Source organism: Anomaloglossus baeobatrachus, chromosome 1 (genome assembly GCF_048569485.1).
Source record: "Anomaloglossus baeobatrachus isolate aAnoBae1 chromosome 1, aAnoBae1.hap1, whole genome shotgun sequence".
In the NCBI taxonomy this organism is placed as follows: Eukaryota; Metazoa; Chordata; class Amphibia; order Anura; family Aromobatidae; genus Anomaloglossus; species Anomaloglossus baeobatrachus.
Genome location: NC_134353.1, coordinates 799,611,567 through 799,629,523, shown reverse-complemented (window position 1 = coordinate 799,629,523; position 17,957 = coordinate 799,611,567).

The window sequence follows — 17,957 nt, the reverse complement described above, 5'->3', positions numbered from 1 at the left end:
CTGGTCACATGGGTATGACCTCACACAGGTCCTGCAAAAGACAAAGTGAATCGTTTGTATAATACTTATGCTAATTCTAACAGGGGGAGGGGATAACTGTGAATATATTATCTGCTCCATTGCAGCTGCCACTCAAGAAGCAGGTAATTTTATAAACTTTACTTTTTGGATTTCAAAACCTAAACATCCGAGCTGAATACTACAGGTATGTATAGACTCAGCCTGATAGTGCCAGTATAGCACTGGCTTTAGCGTATATTCAAAAATCCTGGTGATCGGTTCTCTTTAATAAGTCAGATGGCATAATTATGCAAGAACAAAAATAAATGTCAAAAATACCTCTACATGGAACATTGTAAAAAAAACAAGGCAAAAATGCATTTTTTTCATCATATTACACCACTGAATAAAACATTCAAATATTGTACATAAAAAAAAATAGCATCACCAGCTCTGTTGGTAGAAAAAATGAGGAAAAAGCTGTAGCTCTCAGAATATGGTGATGCATAAACATTTTTTTTTTCTGATACAAAATTGTTTTTAGTGTGCAAAAGCAGCAAAATGATACAAAAACAATATATATCTGGTATGACTGTAATTTTACTGATCTTAAAAATAAAGCAGTCTTATCATTTTAACCTCATGATCAACAGCGGAAAAACATAAATAAATAAAGACAATTTGGAATTGCTATTTTGTCTTTTGACTGCCAAAAATCGGAATATAAAGCAATCATAAAATGCTATATACCCCAAAATGGTACGAATAAATTCTTGAATTCATAAAAAAATAGAAAAAGTATATGTCTCAAAATATGGCAATGCAATATATTTTATTCAAGAAAAGCGTTTTAAAATATTAGTAAAATTAGCAAAACATAAAAAGCCTATATGTGTGACATTCCTGTAACCATACTGACCTGAAGAATAAAGCTGTGCGATACGACATAGTAAATGGTGTAAAGAAAAAAACCTGTTCATATGTTCTGCCTCACAAACAAAGCAACACATTCATACTTACTCTATTATATTCTTCTTCTTTTATTCCGCTCTACGCTGGGAACTTACCATTTTTCATCTCTGAAAAACAGAATTCAGACAAAAGCCCAGATGTAATGACTGACTATACTGAGGCAGGTGGAGTCAATTTAGACTCTACTTGGCCCCTGTTCAGTGGTGTACCATCTTTTTTAGGCATGAACAAAAGCGCAGTCAACCACAGTGTTCTGCCCTTATAAAAACAACAAACGGAACCACTGAAAAGACAGAGCCCAACATAAGTCTGCCTGCCTCATTACAGGAAATTTTTCTATCAGGGGTTTCGTCTGAATTAGGCTGCTCTCACATCAGCGGTATTTTGCCGAAAAGCCAGATCCGGCACAAATGCGTTTCAGTTCCATTCATTTACAATGGTATCGCTGTAAGATGCGCTTACATGCGGTCTCGTGAGACGCACGTGACTGCATGTGACAGCATCTTGCGCGATTCCATTGTAAATGAATGGAACTGAAACACATTTGTGCCGGATCTGGCTTTTCGGCAAAATACCGCTGATGTGAGAGCGGCCTTATGCATTATGCTGATTAGATGGATACCTGGTTGAAGAGCACAGCACAGAGCACTGGATTAACGTGAAGCTAGCATTAAAGTGATCCCAGATGTAATGTACCTGAAATGGTACCAATATGACCTATCACTCAACCCAGAATAAACAAGCCTCCTGTCAATAGAAATATTGCAGGTTTCAACGTTACTGGCAAGAAAAAAACCATGGAAATGCGACATTGTCACCCACAAAAATAAATCCAGCCAAATCTGCAATTGCCAAATACAAATGCCCCAAACCTCGCAGAACCCTATAGTGTATATGTTTGGCACTAACTTAACAATTTACTGGTTTAGTAATCAATGAAGGGAGGAAGGGGTAGAAAAAAATCCAGCACTGATGTCCATAAAAAATTATTTTTCTTTATTTCAAATTCACCATAAAAATTAGAATGGATCAATCCTTCCACAAGCCCTGATTACGCATTACGCGTTTCAGAAAAAATACTCCTTAATCATAGGCAAATGAAACGCGTAAGGTGTAATCAGGGCTTTTGGAAGGATTGATCCATTCTAATTTTTATGATGAATTTGAAATAAAGAAAAATAATTTTTTATGGACATCAGTGCTGGATTTGTTTCTACCCCTTCCTCCCTTCAATAATTGCTACACCTGTGGAATCCAACCACAGATACCGGCCCAAATGGACATCTAGATCTACAGATTGGTGAGCTGGAATGTTTACTTTCTTTGTGTTTTTTTACTGGTTTAGTGTCTCCGGAAGCACAAGCCGGGCACATTCTATTGGGCATTAAACTGGCATATTTGCAATTTTCATTCAGCAACTGTTTGCTTATTTCTTGAAAGCTTTGTAGATTCAAAATAGCCACTTCACCTGTAGAAGAATTCATAGAGGAGTGTAATTTCCAAAATTAGAGTGGGATTTCTACAGTATTGACACCAAAATACACAGTAGTACTAAAACTATTCCAAGAAAATTTGTTCTTGAAAAATCAGATAACAGTTGTTCCCTTGCAAACAAAGCCGTATTCCCAAACATTAATGTACAACCAGATATGGGGTATTGCCACAACTGGAAGAATTGTATAACAAATTATGAAGACTTATTATATGCCTTTTGAAAATTAATCATCTGGGTTTAGAACAACATTATAGTGCTTAAAAGGATTATTATTTATTTTGTTGTTGCTTTAAGGCCATGTGTCCACGCTGCGGAAAATGCACGGATTTTGCCGCGGATTTCTCGCGGAAAAGCCGCGGATTTTCCGAAAATCTGCAGCAGCGGCACTTCCAAGCCATTTCAATGGCATTTTGGAAATGCTGTGTCCATGCTGCGGATTTTTCCGCGGCGGATTTGCCGCGGATTTTGATCCGGAAAAATCTGCAGCATGTCAATTATTGTTGCGGATTTTGATCCGGATTTTGGCTATAGAATGGGGGAAAAAAAAAAAATCCGCATCAAAATCCGCGGCAATTCCGCGGTAAATCCGCGGTAAATCCACGGCAAAAAAAAGGTGCGGATTTGCCGCGAAAGTCGCGGATTTTCATGCAGAAAAATCCACAGCAACATTCTACCGTGGACACATAGCCTAACAGTCATATCCAAAAATGTAGGCACCCTTGAAATTGTTCCAAAAAATGAAGTATTTCTATCAGAAAATAATTGCACTTGCATATATTTTGTTATACACATATATATTTTACTTGTATTTCCTTTGTGTGCATTGGAACAACTCACAAAACAGAGACAAAAAGTCAAATGGACATAATTTCACGCAAAATCCCTAAAATGGACCAGACAAAATTGTTGGCACCTTTCAAAAATTGTGGGTAAACTTTGTTTCAAGCATTTGACAAGTAACAGGTGTGGACAATATGAAAATCACATCTGAAGCCAGATAAAAAGTGCATAAGTTGACTCAATGTTTGAACTGTGTGTCTGTGTGTGCCACACTAAGCACAGCGAACAGATAAGAGGAGAACTGTTTCAGCACTTGAAAACCAAACTTGTTGAAACATATAAACAATCTCAAAGTTACAAGTCCATCTCCAGAGATCGCAATGTTCCTTTGTCCACATAACATAAGTTACAAGTGTTCAACCCATGGCACTGTAACTAATCTCTCTGGACTTGGACAGCAGATAAAAATTGATTAAAGGTTGCAATACAGGATAGCCTGGATGCTGGATAAGCAGCTTCAATCAAGTTCCAAAGAAATTCAAGATCTCCTGCAGGCTCAGGGTACATCATTGTTAGCACAATTTATAAGTCGACCTGTAAATTATATGAAACTCTCTGGCAGTGAAGGAGGGAGGTGCCCGCTTGGGTGCCGCACTCCTTTGCCAAGGAGACCCTGTGAGCAGATGTGACTTCGGGTGGGGTGCTTGACACTTACTGATTTCTTCAGGTTGGTGTCCATCACCCCACTAGCAGTCGCCATCGTAGACAGTTTGTACCACACGCAGCACAGGAGTTCACTTGGCCAACCAGAATCGCTCACTTTTATTCTTCCTACCGTTATGACAGACATGGCCTTCTTTTCCTTCCTTCGCTCAGTGTGGATTATTGCTTCTCGATCTGTCCCCCATTGCTACCTTTAATCTCGTCTTCAAACTCTGAGGTCTGTTTCTGGTTAGGGGACTTTTAGTGGGGAGTTCACTTACAGTTGGTGCATTCAAGGATGACCGTGGTTTCAGGGGCACCTCTTGGTCCCATATTTCTTATCCGGGTCCTGGCTCTTTCGCCGCCCACGATGCCTGCAGCTGCTGGATCCTCTCTCCATGGCTGCAGGGCTTGGAGCTGTTGCAGCGACTGTTGCCTGAAATAGTGGGGCTTGGTCAATAGCAGCTGCGAAATGGTGCCACAGTTCTTTCTTTCTTGGGACCTCCTTCCACAGCTGCAGACCTCCCAGCTGCCTTTCCTTTGCCTCTGAGGTCATTTCGGCAACACAGTCTTACCAACTACCTTGGCCACGGCTGCTACAGGTGCACAGCTCGTACTAGCAATCATCCCTGGCTATAAATGGCTCCATGCTCTTATCTCGGTTCATAGCGCTCTGTGATGTCCACAGAAATGGTGCAAATCTATATTGTCAGGGGAGTCTCCATCTTCCGGGCTACACCCTCCTGGTGGGGCTTCTTCTGGCTCCTCCATTCATTTCTTCAAAGCCACCTCCCATACCCATCAGCTTCTTAGAAGGGGCTTTTCTCTCTCTTCAGTACACTCGCCAAAGGTAGGTACCACTTAACATGAAGCATTTCTTAATCCCCAGCCTTCGAGCAAACACAGGGTCCAGCTTTGTGCTCTTTTTCCCCTGTACCACCCACGATGGGTGGGGCTCATTTCCTGTCCCAGGCCATGTCCTACCATCTTTGTTTTTGCTGCCAGAAGTCCTTTAATCTTTGGTGTTTTCGCCACAGTCTTTCTTTGTGCATAAAACAACCCTGCTCGCAGTGCCACTTGAAGTTGGGAGGCACCGGGCTGCTCAGATGCTGCACTCCTTTGCCAATGAGACCCCGTGAGCAGATATGTGACTTCAGATGGGGTGCATAACACTTACTAGTTTCTTCAGGCCAGTGTCCATCACCCCGTTGGTAGTTACCGTTGTAGACAGTAACACACTCAACACAGGCGTTTACTTGGCCAACTAGAATTGTTCACTTTTATTCTTCACACTGTTATGACAGACATGGCCTTCTTTTCCTTCATTTGCTCGGTGTAGGCTACTGCCTCTAGACCTGTCTCCCCCCCCCCCACTATCTTGGATTTTGTTCTCAAGCTCCAGGGTCTGTGTCTTTCTTCTCCCTCTTCCTCCCGCCTTCGTCCTCTGCTGGGTCCTGATCGCATTTTAAGTCAGACAAATCTCTAAGTTGGAGTGAACCGTAGGCTCCGGATCTCTTAAGGTTGCCTTAGGATTTCCTGACAAGCCCTTGGACCGAGCGCCATCTGCCACTCCTACTTTCCACTGCCTTAATCATATCTTATCTAACATCTAATCTAAAGTCAACCCGCTGCTAGATGTTAGCTGTTGATACAAACATATACAGTTGAAATTAGAAGTTTACATTCACCATTTAAAAAGACACATATGCATGTTTTTATCAGTATCTGACATGAAATTGGAATAAATCTTTCCCGTTTTAGGTCACTTAGGATTGCCAGAATTATTTATACTTGCCAAATGCCAGAATAATGAAAGAAAGATAATGTTTTAAGGCATTTGTATTACTTTCTGCAAAGTCAAAAGTTTACACTAAAGGGTGCTTTACACGCTGCGACATCGCAAGCGATAGCTAGCGATGTCGTGCGCGATAGCACCCGCCCCCCTTATTTGTGTGACATTGGGTGATCGCTGCCGTAGCGAACATTATCGCTACGGCAGCGTCACACGCACATATCTTTTCAGCGACGTCGCTGTGACCGCCGAACAATCCCTCCTTCAAGGGGGAGGTGCGTTCGGTGTCATAGCGACGTCACTGCGGCGTCACTAAGCGGCAGCCCAATAGCAGAGGAGGGGCGGAGATGAGCGGACGGAATATCCCGCCCACCTCCTTCCTTCCTCATTGCCGGTGGACGCAGGTAAGGAGATGTTCGTCGTTTCTGTGGTGTCACACATAGCGATGTGTGATGCCGCAGGAACGACGAACAACCAGCGGCATGTACCACCAACGATATTATGAAAAGGAGCGATGTGTGAACGATTTTTGACGCTTTTGCGATCGTTGATCTTTGCTCCTTGGTGTCACACAATGCGATGTCGCTAACGGCGCCGGATGTGCGTCACTAACGACGTGACCCCGACGCTATATTGTTAGCGATGTTGCAGTGTGTAAAGCACCCTTTAGAGTACTATACCTTTAAATATATGATGATGTCATGTCTTTGAAAGCTTCTAATAGGTGTAGAACATGCAACATCTGAGTTAATCAGAGACACACCTGTGGAGGTAATTCAACAGTACATCTTATAGTATTCAATAGTCTATAAAACATAGTACAAGTACACAGTGGGATGCCGCCCCTCTACTACAGCAGGAGACCCAGAAGGACACCACCCCCCCCCTCCCCCGCTGACACAGAGACATAAAAAGCTAGACTGCAGTTTGCCAAAATGTACCTGAGTAAGCCAAAATCCTTCTGGGAAAGCATCTTGTGGACAGATGAGACCAAGATAGAGCTTTTTGGTAAAGCACATCATTCTACTGTTTACTAAAATTGGAATGAGGCCTACAAATAAAAGAACATAGTACTTGCAGTAAAATATGGTAGCAGTTCAAAGATGCTTTACAGTTGTTTTGCTGCCTCTACGAGTGAGTGCCTTGACTGTGTGTAAGGCATCATGAAATCTGAAGATTACCAAAGAATTTTGGGTTGCAATGTAGTGCCCAGTGTCAGAAAGCTGGGCTTGCATTCTAGGTCATGGGTCTTCCAGTAGTATAATGACTGCAAACATACTTCAAGAAGCCCCCAGAAATGGGTGGAAACAAAGTGCTGGAGAGTTTTGAAGTGACCAGCAATGAGTCCAGATCTAAATCCCATTGAACACCTGTGGAGAGATTTTAAAATTGCTGTTGGGAGACGGCCAAATATGAGAGACCTGGAGCAGTTTGCAAAAGAAGAGAGGTCCAAAATTACAGTTGAGAAGTGTAAGAAGCTTGTTGATGGTTATAGGAAGCGATTGATCCCAGTTTTTTTATTCCAAAGGGTCTGCAATCAAATATTAAGTTGAGGGTGTCAGCTTCTGTCCAGCCAATTTTTGGAGATTTGTATGAAATTATGTTCAATTTACCTTATTATCTGTTTTTTGTGTTATTCCAAAACACACAAAAAAACCAAATATGTGTATAACAAAATGTGTAACTGCAATAATTTTCTGGGAGAAATGCTTCATTTTCTGGAACAATTTCAAGGGTTCATGGCCAATGGTATAAAGTTCTGTAAAGCACTTGTGGTATCAATATATGTCAATATAGATTTCTGCTGTTTTGTCACCTTGGGGTTTTACAAATGCGACACGGCACCCAAAATCTATTCCAGCAAAACTTTGCTCCAAAATTCATATAATATTCCTTCTCCTTTAGCCCTGACGGGTGACTACACATTAGTTTCCAAGCATATATGGAGTATAAGAATATGCTTTGATCTAAACCAGGGGTCTCAAACTCAGCTGGGTGTATGGGCCGCACACAGAAAAAAAATAATTTGAGGGGCCGCATTCTTTTCAGGACAAAGTGACATTGGTAGTGGTACCATAATATATATAATATATATATATATATATATATATATATATATACACACACACACATTTTTTTTTGTAAGTAATACAGTTTTATTTACAATAAGCACTGCATAGTAATTTTGGCCAACATCTTGTAGTAATGTGCCCCATCCTGTTCCCCATTCTGTAAAAATCTGCGCATCCTTGCCCCCTTGTAGCAATGTGCCCCATGCAGGTCCCCTTCTTATAATAATGTGTCCCCATGCAGGTCCCCTTCTTGTGGTAATGTGCCCCATATGCAGGTCCCCTTCCTATAGTAATGTGCTTCATGCAGGTCCCTGTCTTGTATTAATGTGCCCCATGCATGTCTTCTTGTAGTAATCACACACACACACACCCTGTGCAGCCTCAGCTGACTGACACACACACACACACACAAACCCTGTGCAGCCTCAGCTAACAGACACACACACAAACCCTTTGCAGCCTCAGCTAACACACACACACACACACACACCCTGTGCAGCCTCAGCTAACACACACACACACACACACACCCTGTGCAGACTCAGCTAACAGACACACACACACACACATAAACCCTGTGCAGCCTCAGCTAACACACACACACACACCCTGTGCAGACTAAGCTAACAGACACACACACACACACACACACACACAAACCCTGTGCAGCCTCAGCTAACAGACACACACACACACACACCCTGTGCAGCCTCAGCTGACACACACACACACACCCTGTGCAGCCTCAGCTAACACACACACACACACACCCTGTGCAGACTCAGCTGACACACACACACACACACCCTGTGCAGCCTCAGCAAACACACACACACACACACACACCCTGTGCAGACTCAGCTGACACACACACACCCTGTGCAGACTCAGCTAACAGACACACACACACACACACACAAACCCTGTGCAGCCTCAGCTGACACACACACACACACACACCCTCTGCAGCCTCAGCTGACACACACATCCTGTGCAGCCTCAGCTAACACACACACACACCCCCTGTGCAGCCTCAGCTGACACACACACACACACACACACACCCCCTGTGCAGCCTCAGCTGACACACACACACACACACACACACACACACTGTGCAGCCTCAGCTAACAGACACACACACACACACACACACATACACCCTGTGCAGCCTCAGCTGACACACACATCCTGTGCAGCCTCAGCTAACACACACACACCCACACACACACACATACACTGTGCAGCCTCAGCTCACACACACACATACACACACACACACTGTGCAGCCTCAGCACACACACACACACACACACACCCTGTGCAGCCTCAGCACACACACACACACCCTGTGCAGCCTCAGCTCACACACACTGTGCAGCCTCAGCTCACACACACACACACACACACACACACACACACCCTGTGCAGCCTCAGCTCACACACACACACACACACACACCCTGTGCAGCCTCAGCTCACACACAGACACTGTGCAGCCTCAGCTCACACACACACACACACACACTGTGCAACCTCAGCTCACACACACACACACACACACACTGTGCAGCCTCAGCTCACACACACACTGTGCAGCCTCAGCTCACACACACACACACTGTGCAGCCTCAGCTCACACACACACACACACACACACACACACACACTGTGCAGCCTCAGCTCACACACACACACACACACACACACACTGTGCAGCCTCAGCTCTCACACAAACACACACTGTGCAGCCTCAGCTCACACATACACACACACACACACACACTGTGCAGCCTCAGCTCACACACAGACACTGTGCAGCCTCAGCTCACACACACACACACACACAGTGCAACCTCAGCTCACACACACACACACACACACACTGTGCAGCCTCAGCTCACACACACACACACACACACACACACACACACACTGTGCAGCCTCAGCTCACACACACACACACACACATACACACTGTGCAGCCTCAGCTCACACACACATACACACACACACACACACACTGTGCAGCCTCAGCTCACACACACACACACACACACACTGTGCAGCCTCAGCTCACACACACACACACACACACTGTGCAGCCTCAGCTCACACACACACACACACTGTGCAGCCTCAGCTCACACACACACACACACACAGACACACACACAGTGCAGCCTCAGCTCACACACACACTGTGCAGCCTCAGCTCACACACACACACACACACAGACACACACACAGTGCAGCCTCAGCTCACACACACACACACAGTACAGCCTCAGCTCACACACACACACACACACACACTGTGCAGCCTCAGCTCTCACACACACACACACTGTGCAGCCTCAGCTCTCACACACACACACACACACACACTGTGCAGCCTCAGCTCACACACACACACTGTGCAGCCTCAGCTCACACACACACACACACTGTGCAGCCTCAGCGCGCGCGCGCACACACACACACACACACACACACACAGTGCAGCCTCAGCACACACACACACACACACACACTGTGCAGGCTCAGCCAGCGGCAGAAACACACACACACACACACACAAAAACATTCTACTCACCTATCCTCCGTCGGCTCAGCAGCATGCAGGCATGTGGACCCGATAATGATCAGAGCTCCTGCCTGTCACTGCTGAACTTCCTGCCGGCGCGTGCAGAGCACTCAGAGCAGTTCTCACTGCTCAACAGCCACTGGCCAATCATAGGTAAGCATCTGAGGTCATATGGAGCAGGTGCTTGCCTCTGATTGGCAGGCGGCTGTTATTGTGTTCTGCAGCAAGAACTTTACTGTGCCTGGCAAAGGCAAAACTGTAAAGTGAAATAGATAGCTGGCAGCTGCGGCCCCTGCACCGGTCGCCATCTTTACCGGGTCCACGGGCCAGCGGGCCGCAAGAAGCCACCTGAAGGGCCGCATGCGGCCCGCGGGCCGCGTGTTTGAGACCCCTGATCTAAACCATTCCATTGTAGCTCTGGCAGTATATTTAGGGTTGTTGTCCTGCTGGAAGCTGAACTTACACCCCAGTCTCAAGTCTGTTGCATCCTCTACAGATTTGACTGTATTTAGTTCCATCAACTCTGACCAGCTTCATTGTCCCTGCTGAATAAAAGCATCCCCACAATATGATGCTGCCACCACCATGTTTGACAGTGGGGATGGTGTTTTCATTGTGATGTGCAGTGTTAGTTTTCCATCACACATAATGTTTTGCATTCAGCCAAAAAAGTTTTACTTTGATCTTATCTGACCAGAGCACTTTCTTCCACATATTGGCTCTGTCCCCTAAATTTTCTTTTCACAAACTGCAAATGGGACTTCTTATGGCTTCCTTTCAACAGTGGCTTTGTTTTTGCCACTCATCCATAAAGGCCAGATTTGTATAGTATATGACTAATAGTTTTCCTGTGGACAGATTTTTCGACCTGAGCTGCTGTGGATCTCTGCAGCTCCTCCAGAGTGACCATGTGTCTTTTGGTTGTTTCTCTAATTAGTGCTCTTCTTGCTTGGGGTGTCAGTCTAGGTATACGGCTATGTCTTGGTAGGTTTGCAGTTGTGACTAGAGATGAGCGAACAAACTCAGTCTTTTCCAAGAAAACAAAGTTCAGATTCAAAGTTCGAGTGCTTTACTAATGCAAAACACTCACACGAGCATCGCTGTGCTTGGATATTCACGGTGCTCGTCCCAGAGCGATCCGCTTGCAGTTTTTGAACGGCTCACACTGGGGGTAACAAGAGCGTGATCAGATGTGGTGTGCAACCCAGCTAAAAAAATAAATAAATGAAAATGATAAAAACCTGCCCATCTACCCCCGGAAGTGTTCTGTTTATGGCTGGCTGCATGTGGGTGAAGATCCGAACTGTCAATCAGTGACTTTAAATGAAGTTTAAGTCAAGTCCAGGTCCAAAACTAAACTTTAAAAAAGTTCAGTTGGACCAGTAGAACCTGAACTTCCACTGGTTTGCTCAGCTCTAGTTGTGAAATACTCCTTCCATTTTGGATGATTGATTGAACAGTGATCTGTGAAATATTCAGAGCTAGGGCTATTTTTTTTATAACCTAACCTTGCTTTAATTTTCTCCACAACTTTATCCCTAATGTTCTCAAACAAACCTCTGAGGTCTTCACAGAACATTTGTAGTTATACTGAGAATAAATTACACACAGAAGGACTCAGATTTCTAATTATGTGACTTCTAGTAGCAATTGGTCACTCAGGATTTCATTTAGGGCTATAATGCACATCCCAATTTTAAGATTTATATTTTCAAATAATTAGAAAACCATGTATGAATTCCTTTACACTTACTGTTCTAAGCTTAGTTTTGTGTCCATTGTATTCTCCTCTAAAAACAACTTGTCAAGGGAAGAAAAACTCCATCCATATGGTATACAACAGGGATTGGCAAATAATTTTTTCAAGGAGCCACATGAGAGACCTTGGCACTTGTGGAGGGCTGAGCCAACTGGCTGAACTTAATTCAGATTTTATTGTCTCCTATATTCCTATATTTTATTTTAGAATTATTGTAAGGCCTCTGTAGCAATATGTATATGCTGTATGTCCCCTAGGGGCCTCTAGGGGTCTCTCTTCTTGTGTGTGTTCACGAGCAAGGGGGAACTCGCTGGTACTGCAGACAGAGTGCAGGCAGCAGGGAGAGATGCAATGGCTGACAATACCACCTGAGGCCTGTTTCACACGTCAGTGAAAAACACTGACGTTTTTCACTGGCGTGTAAAACACGCACATGTCCCTCCGTGTGGCGTGAATCACGGCACACGTGGGTTGTCTAAGTGCAATCCGGGCTCCGTTCTCCGTGGCCCGTGATTGCACTTAGAGATTAACTCACCTGCGCCCGCTCCCGCTCTCCATGGTGCTGAATCCTCCCGCGGTGCAGCATCCGGCCGGCGCTGACCCCCGCAGCAGCTGCTTCCGGGTCGGCTGTGTCGTGCATCATGAATATGCGCGACAGTAATGAGCCGGCTCAGAAGCATCAAGCTGCACGGGCTGCAGAGGACATTGCTGGAGCCGGGTGAGTAGAAATGATTTTTATTTTAAAAGCACGTTTTTTTCTGGCACGTGTTTCACGGACCACACCACTGCGTGGTCCGGGGGACATCAGTGATGCCAGAAAAAAATGGACATGTCTCCGTGCGGCAAACACGCACACCCGGGTACGCCGCACGGAGACACGTGCAGTGAAAAATCACTGTTGTGTGAGCAGACCCATTCATTATAATGGGTCTCCGTATGTCAGTGATTCTGGTACGTTTAAAAAAAAAGCACAAACGTCCCAGAATCACTGACGTGTGAAACAGGCCTAATACCTGAAGATCTCCACTGAGTGTGATTACTGAGAGACACAACAACAGAACAGCCTCATTCAGACATCCATGCTGCATATAGTGTATGTGTTGTATCTGTTTTTTGCACTAATACATATACCCATTATAATTTATGGTGCTATTCACATTTCTGTGTCTTTTCATGGACTGCAACCTAAGAAAAAGACTGATGGCACATCCTATCTTTCTAATGTGAACAGGTTCAAACTAAATATGAAACATAGTAACAAAAAGGAGACAGTTGCACACTGCAGTGCTATGATATGCGGAACAATGAATATGGGAATATAGACATGCATTACTGCTATGAAAAAACATGTAAAAAATTAGATACTTAGCACACCAATTGGCCAGATTTCATGTAAGCCCAACAGCCAGCGGCAAGGTGATATCATGTTGTTTGGGTCCTTATCAAATTAATGCCTCTGTTTGGGTTAAAAAAACCTACAATTTATGGGCGGAGTTTTACATTTCAATTTTTACATGTTTTTTCATAGCAGTAATGCATGTCTATATCCCATATTCATTGTTCCACATATCTTAGCACTGCAATGAGCAACTGTCTCCTTTTTGTTACTATCTATATATATAATTGCCTTATTCTGATTGTCTGTCTGTCTGTCTGTCTGTCTGTCTGTCTTGCTCCAAAATTGTGTCCTTATGGTGACAAACAGCGGATTGGCTGCTGGGCTCGCCATGGCCCCACCCCCCGCACGGATTGGCCACTTGCCTCGCCTCGGATCCGCCCCCTCGCACGGATTGGCCTCTCGCCCTGGCCCCCTGCACGCATTGGCAACTCGGCCACGCCCCGCCCCCCCTCACGCATTGCACGCTCACTCTGGCCCCGCCCCCCACACGCATTCCCCGAACCGACTCCCAGGTGAGTGCTGTACCCCCGGGAGCCCACATTAGCGTACGCCGGCAACCCAGCATTGCTGGGGTTGCCGGCGTACGCTGGTGTGGGCTCCCGTGCGAGTGGGGTACGCTGGTAACCATGGAACACATCGAGTAATATTGTAGCATGGTTACCAGCGTACACCGGCTCCCAGGTGAGCGCATCAAGGTCCTGCAGCGGCGGAACACACACACACGCACACACATAAGAACAGACACACACACACATCAGATCACACTCAATCTCACACACACCTCACACACACATCAGATTGCATCCACACACTCACAACATCCCGTGATATCGCTTGCTTCTCGGCGGCGATACTGTGCGTGCAGTGACCTTCCAGGACCTGCCGGAGGATCACATGGCCGGAAGCATGTGGTATCTCCGGATGTTGTGATTTTGTGAGCGCGTATGTGCGATATCGTCAGTGTGTGTGTGCGTGTATGTGATCGAATGTGTGTGAGTGTGTTCTGATGTGTGAGTGTGTGTGAGTGTGTGTGTGTGAGTGTATACGATCGGATCTGTGAGTGTCGGCAGAGGAGCACGACGTGCAGCACAGCTGCTGGGACCGCCCACCGGTGGGCACAGGGAGAAGTGGGGTGTGAGTGTATGCGATCAGATGTGTGCGTGTATACTGTCTGATGTGTGACTGTGCAGCACGATGGGGGGTGCACAGCATGGGGGATGGAGCACGATGGGGAGTGCGCAGCATGGGGGATGGAGCACGATGGGTAGTGCGCAGCATGGGGGATGGAGCACGATGGGGGGTGCGCAGCATGGGGGATGGAGCATGATGGGGAGTGCGCAGCATGGGGGATGGAGCACGATGGGGGGTGCGCAGCATGGGGGATGGAGCACGATGGGGAGTGCGCAGCATGGGGGATGGAGCACATTTGGGAGTGCACAGCATGGGGGATAGAGCACGATGGGGAGTGCGCAGCATGGGGGATGGAGCACGTTTGGGAGTCGCAGCCTGGGGGATGGAGCACGATCGGGAATGCGCAGCATGGGGAATGGAGCACGATGGGGAGTGCGCAGCATGGGGGATGGAGCACAATCGGGAGTGCGCAGCATGGGGGATGGAGCACGATGGCGGGTGCGCAGCATGGGGGATGGAGCACGATGGGGGGTGCGCAGCATGGGGGATGGAGCACGTTTGGGAGTGCGCAGCATGGGGGATAAAGCACGATGGGGAGTGCGCAGCATGGGGAATGGAGCACGATGGGGAGTGCGCAGCATGGGGGATGGAGCACGTTTGGGAGTGCGCAGCATGGGGGATGGAGCACGATGGGGAATGCGCAGCATGGGGGATGGAGCACGATGGGGAGTGCGCAGCATGGGGGATGGAGCACAATGGGGAGTGCGCAGCATGGGGGATGGAGCACAATGGGGAGTTTCGCAGCATGGGGGATGGAGCACAATGGGTATTGCGCAGCATGGGGGATGGAGCACGATGGGGGTGCACAGCATGGGGGATGGAGCACGATGGGGGGTGCGCAGCATGGGGGATGGAGCATGATGGAGGGTGCACACCTCCCCCAAAACACACACACACACCGCCACACACGCACTGCACAACACACCACACACACACTGGGAACCACAAACACTGCCCTACACAGACACCCACACACACAGACAACGCCGCACACACACAACACCCAACACACAAACACCGCGGCACACACAAATATACGCACATACCGCACAACACACACATTGCACAAAACATACCTCCCTTCAAAACACACACACACCCCACACACACACAAACCGCGCAACACACACACACAACGCTACAGACACACAGGGCTCCACAAATAACGCAACACACGCAACACACAAACAACACCGCTCTCACCCCCCGCCACACCCAGACAACACCCAGAACATGTACAGCGCCCTACACAAACACTTGGTAACTACACACTACAACATCTATATATATATATATATAACAAAAATCATACATTAACTACACAATACGTAAATTCTAGAATACCCGATGCGTAGAATCGGGCCACCTTCTAGTGTTTCATATTCAGTTTGCCCTTGTTTACATTAGAAAGATAGGATGTGCCATATTAGTCTTTTTCTTAGATTATAGGGTTATGCCTTCTGATTGAGCACTCCTGCTCTTCAGCCTCAGTCAAATTTAATTCTTCATTTGCAGGTTCCTGTCCGCCCATAAATTGTATTTTTTTAACCCAAACAAAGACACACACAAGCCGAGATCTCATCGGGCACCATTTTCCTTAAGTCCGCTGCTGGGAGATCAGTGGGCCAGAGGCAGAGCGTGCACAGATGAGATCTTGAGCCGAGAGATCCATCTGTGCCTGGGCCAACTCCAGGCACCATTATTTGAAGCCCACAACGCCGACAGTGCATCTCACCCGGCGCACCGTCCTGCTCCACACAGCCCCCACCACGCCAGCACAGCGCCTATTCTCCACCTCCCAGAAAGCTACATTCACATTATAAGACAAATTTTTGGGAGGAAAAGTGAGTCTTATAATCCGAAAAATACAGTATATAAAAAGCAGTAAATCATACTACTCCAGTTATTCATCCCTTGTACCATGATGAACAGCTCCCTCCATACATTATTATTTCCAATACACAATTTGATCCCCCCTAGATCTCCCCACACATAGTATGATGGCCCACACAGCAGCCCAACATAGTATGAAGGACCTAGAACCTGCACAAAATAAGCAAACAACACATTACTCACTTAGTATTGGTAGATTCACACGAGTGTATAAAAACTCCTTCCGAATTTCATCCAATAAATTGGGATGATTTTTTTCTCACTTGACATGCGTATGCAGTCTGCTTTTCTTTATAGCAGCAGCTATTTAATGATTACGAAGAACATTTAGTTTCCTATGTTACAGAATTGCAATGTATCTGTAAAAATCAGATGCTATCATATACTGTGGGTCAGGATGGCATCTGGGGTTTTTCCCACATCCATAGACTTGTTTGGCGACTTACGGAAGGAACTGGGGCATGCTTCTATTTTCCTTACATGCAGATTCAGTCAATGAAAAGAATAACTCATCTGCACTACCCAAATGAACAACATTTTTTTTCAAGGACAGCACTCAGACAGAAAATACAGTCATGTGACAAGTCCAATCTGATATTAGCTGCAGCGCTCACAACATGACAGTGCGGCAGTCAATAACGGAGCTCAGCGACTCTGCCTATATAGACATAAACCACTACTGCCGCCCGCTATGATCACTAATTGGCTGCCAAGTTGTCAACATGACGTCAGCCAATTTCCGATTCCAGGAGCAGATATGAAGATACAGCCCTTGACTCAGAAACGTTTTATATAACAAACTGTGCCTTAGGATCGGGATTGAATATGTAGAACCCCATTTATTTTACTTAATTTTAATGACCAGTCCACATGCACACAATTTGCACAATGTTGTAGATTTCTTAGAGCTTCTCCAGCTTCTCAGCCTACTTTGGTGAGTTTATTGGTTTTTATGTGTATAGAAGAAATAAACTGCACATTCCGTTACCGTTGTGATTAAATACATTGTAGGCATAAGTTAACTAGTACAAAGAAATACCAAGGGAGAAAGCTAATTATTGTCCTGTGTATCTGTCGCGGGTGGAGGAGGGGACGCTGCGCTCTCCCACTGCTCGGGTCCGGCCGCTGCTGCTGCGGCTGCTGCTCGGTGGTGGCTCGAGCGGTGGGCCGGATCCCGGGGACTCGAGCGGCGTTCCTCGCCCGTGAGTGAAAAGGGTGGGGATTGATTGTGGGGATTTGATATTGTCCGTGACACCACCCACGGTAGTGGTGAGATTGGTGACACCACTGCTGCTCTGGACGGGGATCCCGGGAG